This window comes from Anser brachyrhynchus (assembly GCF_964034855.1).
Source record: "Anser brachyrhynchus genome assembly, chromosome: 5".
Classification (NCBI taxonomy): Eukaryota; Metazoa; Chordata; class Aves; order Anseriformes; family Anatidae; genus Anser; species Anser brachyrhynchus.
Genome location: NC_137699.1, coordinates 4,355,237 through 4,364,306, shown reverse-complemented (window position 1 = coordinate 4,364,306; position 9,070 = coordinate 4,355,237). Strand labels below are relative to the sequence as shown.

At 35.7% G+C, this 9,070-nt stretch overlaps 1 protein-coding gene across 1 annotated transcript in view; it reads right to left on the bottom strand.

Annotated features, from left to right (window-relative positions):
• Positions 1 to 3,490: 3,490 nt before the first annotated feature.
• Positions 3,491 to 9,070, bottom strand: part of INSC (INSC spindle orientation adaptor protein) — a 332,365-nt gene continuing 326,785 nt past the window's right edge. Inside the window, exon 26 of the mRNA XM_080595845.1 lies at positions 3,491 to 4,625. The gene's annotated coding sequence lies outside the window, so the exon portion shown is untranslated. The remainder of the gene's footprint in view (positions 4,626 to 9,070) is intronic.

Genomic DNA, 9,070 nt, shown 5'->3' with positions numbered 1-9,070 from the left:
ATCTAAATAAGTGTTCCAATTTCAAATGCATATCACCTGAAATTCTCACTTAAGACCTGATCATGCAAAGACCTAAATATCATACCTTAATGTAGACCACACAAGTTCTGTCAAATGACTGAGAATGTTTAAAATTCACATCTATGACTTTTCAGGGTAAGTCACTGTCAGCACCTTTTTAATCACGTTTTTAGGCAGATTATGGGGACTGACTTATGATAATCAGACTTTAAATGTTAACTCCGACTCTAATCCCACCTCTTATGTCTTTCCATTTTTGCCTTTTCTAGTATGTCTTGTGTTCTAACATTTACAGAGATGTTTTTTTCCAAGAAATATAAATTGTTTAACTCAGATTTTAAACAACAAAAGTCATAGGAAAAAAGAAAATTGGCCAAAAAACAGTACATTTTGAGAAATGTATATGCTCCAAAAATTTGTGACCCTTCTGTCCTCCTCAAACCCCAATGGACTTTCTTTCCATTTAAAGGAGAAGAGGCAAATGAACAAATATATCATCATTACACAAGGTGTTTCATCAGCTTTTGGAGTGGACTGAGCTAACAGACTTTGTAATTCAGTAATGATGTTCCCAGAGGTCAGTACTTCTGACACTGCCTTGGTGAACTATCTAATCATTCTGTGCTTTCTGATGTAAAACCACATAGCTGCTTGTGGGAAAACTTATAGTCAGATGCTCTAGAATTGTTCTTCCAGAGTATTGTAGATTGCTTTGAAAAGTAAAAGCCTGAAAATGCTAGATAATTTCAGAGGCTCAGCACTGGTCTGCTAATATGCCAGGAAGAATGAGCAATTATGATTTTCATCTAAGCAACATATGCTGTTTGCTGTCCTGTTCTGAACAGCTGTAGGTTAGATGCTGTTAAGATTAGGCCCCTTCTCTACTCCATATTTCAAAATTCAAATTAAACTAAAATAACAGCACCTGCTGAACAAAAACACTATTTCAAAATGTGTACTTGCACACAATTACTATGAAGAGGCTGGCCACCATTGTTACCAGTCTATTCTTTCTGAATGGAAATGGCAGAGAAGTTTTAGATGCAGCTGCAGCTCTTCAATTGTATAACTAGTGCTGGCCCCAAGCCAACCCTCAAGAACTCAAGTGGCACCAAAAGATACTATATTGATTTGCAATCGAACATAATAGGCCATCAGCTTAATTATTACTGAAGTGACAAGGTTCTGGATATTTCATATTTATATTTCTGAGGCCTGTGAAAGATGAATGTAAATCTTTTAAATGCCTGCATTTGCATATCTTCAGAAGGGTTGAGTGCTCTTACTGTATTCATAGCCTGTGAAAGACCAAAAGGACTGGCTATTCAACTCAGGTTGCTAGATCATACAGTCACTTACTTGCATAAGTAAACAAGGCTATAAAACTAAACACATTCCTACAAGAAAATATCCCCAGATCTCTCCTAGACATAAAAAAAAAAAAAAATTGATCACTAGTATCATCCTCATTGATCTTTTCCTTTCCCTCCTCCCTGAAAGAAGAGACTGTTTGACTGTAAGGGACTGAATCACCATCATCTAGCACTGTGAACATTTCCCCAAAATACCTATTGTACCGAGTTATTTCTTCCCATTGAGTATCACCACAGCTTTATGGCAAAAGCTCTGCAAACAGGACTCAACTGTTTGAAGAGTATATGCTAGGAAGAAGCCAGACCAGTTACTACCAGAGCATGAGACCAAGGCCCAGGATTCCAGTCCCGTCACTGTTCAGGTCTGTCACCCTAGGTTGTCAGCTAGCCATCTCCTAATGATAAGCTTTTTTGTTTGTTTGTTTTTGTTAGGAGTAAGCATCATTGTGCTCAGACCCCATAATGCGTAATGACACTTTTCTGATTCTAAGTAAGATAGTTTGTTTTAATCTAGTAAAGAACCACTTTTACTTTAATGATCCTAGAGTCAGTTACCATTTCTACAGTTGTCCACTCTATCTTCCTTACAGGTTTCTTCATAGGTCACATTTTCACTGAGCTCATATATACACCAAGCACTGGTTTTCTCCCATATTCCTAGCTTACGAATTTCAGCAGTCCTCAAAATGTTCTCTTTTGCTTACTATTGGTGTTTGCTGTAAATTGCTTTCCACATTTTGAATGTGGGTAGCTGAAAAAATAATTGTTTCTTCAGTTCCTTCGGAGATATAAGATGCAGCTGAAAACATAGTTATGAATATAACAAAATTATTTTTTTCTCCCACCCTGAAAAACCAAAAGACATGCTGCCATGCTCATCCTTTATCTCCTGTTAGTAACACTATTCCCAGAGAATTTAGACTTGTATGTTCGGGTATTAATGCCCTCTACTGGAGGGAATATGCCTGAACTGCTGCTAAGAATTATCTTTTTCTAACGCTATCCATTCAAAAACTTCTAAGCACTTTGTAAGGACAAGGCCTATTCTTAAACAGCTGGCTGACAACCAAGCTGTCTCTCTTTGCATACCTTGTTTGATTACTTCCTCCTAGAGGTATTACAGGAAAGGCAGGTCACATCACACTTGCAATCACCATTTGTTATCAAAAGCATTTAAAACAAATGAAGATGAATTCTCAAATGTGATGCAAGAGAGCAACATTATATGAACAATCTTGTCTTCATGCAGAAATGCATGAGCACAAGCAAGGTATTCTTGTGAATAAGCATCTATGAAGAGGGACTCAGATATGGAATTAGTTTGAAAAATTGTATAGCTTTGCCTTGGAACTTTGTGTCTAGCCATCTAAAAAAATGTTATACACTTTGTAAAGTATGTGGTTTCCAACTCCTGGAAACAGTACGGTGTTTATATCCTAAACGTTCATGAGAAAGAATACAACAAGAACAGAAATCACCACACTGATTAAGCTTGTTCTGAGTCAGGACTGGAGTGCATTGCTAGAAAAAATAGGGGGTTTTGTATTTCCTTGGCAATAGAAGTAATGACTTCTGTAGAAATGTACACATCAAAATATTAATAGAGGATACAGATGTAATTTCACTCATTTATCTTGAAAGCAGAACACAATTTCCTAACTGGAAACATTCCTCGTGTCCTGTCCTTTTCCTGAAGCTCATGAAAAATAGTGTTTTGGAATGTGAGAGCTTTTTGACATACAACTGAAAAACACTAGAAGAAGAGAAAGAACAGAGACATTAGTAGAAAGGAGACTCAGAACACAGACCTATTGTGGAAAAATAGCTTTTCAAATTTGGAAGCAAATTCCTACAGTTTCATTTGCACACCCACTTGTTTCAGACTTAACTAAATGAAGTATTTGAACACTGATGCCAAAAAAGCTGCAAAGAATAGACTGTTCAACTACGTCAAAGGGTCAATCAGACCTACCACAACAGGCACTGAGAATGTTTCTGTGGGATGCTAGCAGTGATCAGCAAGGAATTGATCATTAAAGACTTCTGCTAGTGCAATTCCTGCAAAGTAGCCTGGTCTAAAACCAGATAGATAATGATCACATGCATTACGGTTGTGTAAAAGGAGGAGAGCTGTATAGCCACCACCTGCACAAGCAATTTTGAAATGAAAGGATGTGAGGATGAAAATTGGGCAATTGTTACTAAGTAGCTCAGAATCCAGCTGAGGTTTTTGTTGTTGTTAACAGGAACAACAAAAGCTCACTTAAAATACAGATGGAAAGTATCCAGAAACCAATGAGAAATTATTGATACTAGTTATCTATCCTGTAGGGCCTAATGAGTCACTGTTTGTATAATATGAAATATGACTGATTTCTAATTATAGAACAATAATTGCCTTGAGTAGCACAGAAAAAAAATACCCTTAAAAAGCACATACCTACAGTGTGGTCACTAAAATTGTTGTTCTCTATTTCTCTATATTTCTATATAACAGCTGGAATTATGTCTAGCTCAGTGCAGAGCAGAAGCAAAAATGATTTCATCTACAGTGGGGCTAAGTGGTCTTAGAACATCCAAAAAATCTCAATCAATATTACTTTGGTGATTTAAGATTACAATTTTCACATTTCAAGACTGCAATGAGACTTAAAGATTTTTTTCCTTAAGGAATCAAAAGAGGAACTTTGAAAAATGGTGAGATGGTTAAAAAAAGTTTAAATGTTTTTAATATAAAATCTAAAAGTAAATGGGACATCTCTTAAAGAGCTAATACCATCACTTATCTATCAAAATAGAAAATCCAGCCACATTTGATGACCTAGTCAAATCTACATAAAAGATTATTTTTTAATTGATGTAAAAATCAGTGGACAGGAGTTAATAGATTGGATGAGACTTCCCAGTATTAAATATCTTGTATAAGAACTCCTATCAGTGCATAGTGAATAAAAAGGGAGAGCAAATTAGGAGGCGTAATCCTTCCACAAGTTTTGTTACAACAGATTTAAATTGCTGCATTGTAAAGAATTGAAAATGATAGGATGTAATGTGTTATTACAGTTATATCAGTGAAAACAAAGTAGAACAAATTTACATTTTTTGATTGATTGTACAGAGTACGTTCATTCTGTCTTCAAACTCTGCAGCTTCTGAAACTGGTAGCATCTTTCAAACGGCCTAAAATATTACGCATCCTCAAAAACCAAGTATGTCGAAGGTATGTTGCTCCTTGGAATAAAAAAAAAGTAATTACATTTTTATAACTTGGCCACTGAATTGCACAAATTTTATATGCTGAAATGAATGAAACATGATAAAATTAACTAACATTATAATGTGTGTGGATGTGCATGTAAATGAGAGATACCAATTAGATGTTACCTTCCCTGTTCTCTCATCCTGCATAAACCACCACCTTCTCAGTGAATGAAGAAAGTCAACATGCAATATATGATACAAAAGACTGACGAATGGAAGTTCTTCAACCACCCCTCCAGGATAAAGTATAATTGGGCAATAGGAGCTAATTTCCCACCACTCTTCATCTTTCCTGAGGGAGGAAGGAGTAATAGATTTTCTTTAACTACCCTCTCGAGTACTGCACCAAAGACCAAAATTACTCCTGAGTCTTTAAAGTATTTACTTAATGTCTTGGGAAATGTGTCTAAAGAGGGATGATAATATAGAATTATAGGTATACACCAATACACTTATTCTATAGCTCATTCTTAAAGTTATTAAACTTCATATAAAGCTGGTATCCGAATTATGACTTGAACAAACAATGACGTGTTAGATCTCTTCTTCTAGTTCAGGCAGATAAAGTATATATGAGGAGTGCATCTGAAGCAATTCATATACAGCAGCAGAAATTCCATTTTGAACAACAAATACATGCATTTTCAACAAAAGACTAAATATGCAAAATAATCTGTTATCATTGTACATAAACTCTGCCTATACTGGGAGTCTTCCCTTGAAAATACTATTCTGAATCAAAATACGTCTAAACATGTTTGACATCACATATGACATCAGCCTTCAAAAAAACCTGTGGGGGAAGGAATCAGGTTTCTTTTGATATACTGAGTATTCCTGTCCATCTGAATTGATCAGAATTCTTCAATCCACCTGGAATCAAAGTCTTGGCTCCACTGACATTTTATTTTGAATCACAGCTTCATGAAAATATGGTGATTAAATGTGTTGTAAATTCACAGCTTTCTCAATATTCTCAAACTTTTTTCCTCAGCTATAATACCACAGACCAACTCTGGCTTAAGATGTCTTGGCATAAATGAGGGAGTAAATTGAGAAGGGATGTTCTGCCCTCTTCAGATTTTTCCCATAAAAGTAACAGTAATAGTTGGAAACCGCACAGCAGAGGAGAAGACAGCCTCATGAGATTTCCTGATCTTTCATAAATAGCACCACTATATGCCATGAAAGATAAAGTCATTGAGGGCTGCTCTTAAGTTTGGTAGTTGGTAATGGTCTGCAGAGGGATTGGAGATTTCTGGAAAGCAAAGAACTCTGGATAAACCTTGTCATGATTCTCAGCATGTTTCCTGCACTTGTCCTGACAAGGTGAGCTAGCATATACGGAGCAGTTCCATACATATAGCAGCTATGTTTCTCTTTGTTGGAGCAACTACTTAAAACTTAGATGGAGAAAAGCTATTTTCTCTACGTTAATTAAAACAACAGGAAAGATAATTAAGCCCAATATATGTACAAATATTTAGAAAGAAGATGTAGGCTAAGGATGAGATGTGCTGCATATCATATTCTGTTTCAAATATGACATCTTCATTGTCTTTATCTGAATCTCCAAATTAGGAATATAGGGACTCTTTAAAAAATATCTTGGAGATAGAGATTCTCTATGTGCGAAGTGTTCCAGCTTTGCTGATTTCTACCAACCTCAGTCTTATTGGTTCAGCTGGTTTTCCTTACAAACCTATCACTAAGTGAACAAAAAGTGCTAATTTGTAAAAGGTATTTTAAGAGTGAACAGCTTTAAATTCAGCACTTGCAAAAGTACACAGAAAATAAGTAAAACAAGTCAAATAGCAACACAAAGTAGAAAGGACAACAAGTATGCAAGCAGGCAGAAGAGTAACAGAAAAGCAGTATAGGATTTTTTCCACCCTATTTCTGGGCCAATTGCTAAAGTAGCTGTCTAATCTTTTTTCTCTTTTTTCTTTTCTTTTCTTTTTCTTTAAAGGAGAAAAATATTTGACATTTGCCCTGCAAACAGATTGCCTGTTACAATGTATTATGATGGACTGATGTTTGTACAACAGTATTAGGAAGAAAAAAAAATGGGTTTGGATGCATCAGGACCTTGTGATTAACAGAATCCCCAACAAAAGGCCAAACAGAAACTAATTTTTTATGGTCCTCTTCATAGCTACTTGTGATAACTTTGCATATCTATAGTAATTCTTAGCATTCATTCTTTCCACTTAGGAAAAGGAGTGGATATCCCTTTTGGAAAAATTCTGACAATTTTTCAGCATTGTACAAAATTACATAATGCCTCTACTGATGCTGGCAAGTATAAAAACTAAAACACAGAGGTAAATTGCCCAAATTGACCTTATCTGACATGTGGAGAGTAGTCAGTGTTAAGTTTTGCAGAGATTCAAATATATGGGCATGAATACCTTGATCAAAAAACAAACAACAACAAAAAAGCAACAAAAAAACCAACACCCAACCAACCAAAAAAAAACAAAAAACAAAAAAACAAGAAAGGCAAAAGCATTTTCTACATAACGTCCCCCCAATCTTTCAATAAACAGCACAGAAAATAGATCATGTACCATTGCCTTTTAATTTCCTCTTTCTCTAATGCTTTTCTAGCTGTCTTGTGGTTGACTAGAGCAGAGACCAGGCAGCAACATTCCAATCATCTGAATGTATATTTTTCTCAGATGTCAAAAATCATTGAAAAACGTCAGGAAAAGGAAAAGAAAAATTGTGCGTGCAAGACAATAACTAGTCAAAAAGAATTCTAAACAGCAGTCTGCAATAATAGGAATCTTTGTAGATAGATGTCTGTGACTGGATGAGATGTAACACAGTAGTAATTGCCTCTGTAAAAGACAAAGCAATATAACAACATTGTCCACCTAAGCAAATGCATATTTGGATGAATGAAGAGTAAGTCGTATCAACTATTTACAGAACGCAATTTAACAACCTTCAGAAAAGATAAATCTCTAGAATGATATCAATACAGATTTGGGATGTTAACATGCCAGTGAGAAAAGAATAAGGCTTATTGAATGTCTTGCAGCTTACTGTTTTTAAATATAATATTTAGATTCAAATAGCTGCTCAGATACTGTACAGAATATAGTTTTAACACAATTTAAAATGCAAAGACCAAAAAAATCAAATCAATTTATCAAGGGTTCATGAATCTCAGCTATTTTCTGAGAGAAATGGAAAATGACACAGAACATCTACATGAACAATTAAAAAAAAAGCACAGCTGTGCTGGAACATAATTCATGGATTCCACATCCAAATAAGCCTGACAGTTCAAGTTACTGGAACTTTACCATCCACTTCATTTTTCCATTTTCACAATGATGTACCCACTCCCTGTTTTGTATGAATTTAGTGACACTAATAGTAGAGCAAAATCCAACATACCAGAGTGAGTCCTCAGAAGTTAGTCAGCCTAGCTGTGAATACTCCCACAGTACAGGCATGACTAATCATCATGTTCACTAGTTCTGTAATGTGCACAAATCAAAGTTTTGGCAATACCCTGGCAGCTTCCAGATTAAGAAAAAAAAAAACACTGAGGCCGACAGAATTACAGAATTCAGTAAGGATGACTACAATCAAACCCAGTATAAGTGATTGATGAAAGTAAGAAAGAAGAATACAAATATCACATAATACAAAAAGCCACAGGATTGGTTTTACCCATAAAACCTATTCCCTGAAATATTTTAACTGCTACCAGAACTACCACTATGACCAGAGACTTCATTACACTACCTGATAATTAATGCACAGCTACCACCAGAGACCCAAACTCAACTTTACTGCAAGTCCATGGAATTTCGTAATACTACAGATCTGTTCCTTAGACTACAGCAACTCTAGATGATTGAAATACTTACTTTGGAAATGTGTCATGAGAACATTTAAATCTTTATTTTCAGAAGGTTGTGGGAGAGCAACGAGGAAATAAAAAAATGATTTCAGCAATTCTGCTGGCTTTGGCTAGCTGACCTTCATGCAAATTTTCAAGGTGCTACAGTTGCTTTATATGGTAACTGGAGAAAAAGGATGAGAAACTGATACATGTTCTACAGCACATGGACTAATCTCAGGCTAGTGAAACATTCATTTGACTATGTTGTCCTCTGTCCTAGGGAATTCTTGTGTTAGAAAGTAAACACACACATGGTATAAATAGCTTTAGCAGGCCACTCCATGGTATTTTTTTCCCTATTTCAAAAACACCATCCATCACATTAACATTCACTGGGAGTCCCAATCATGTGTACCTCTTGTCATATAGCAGGTCATGTGGCATTCTCTGTCATAGGAGAACGTGACCACTCATCGCATGACGCAACTACCAACTTTAAGGAAATTTTGTACTAAAGAGACAGACAATCCTGACTGAAGTCAACAGAATCAAA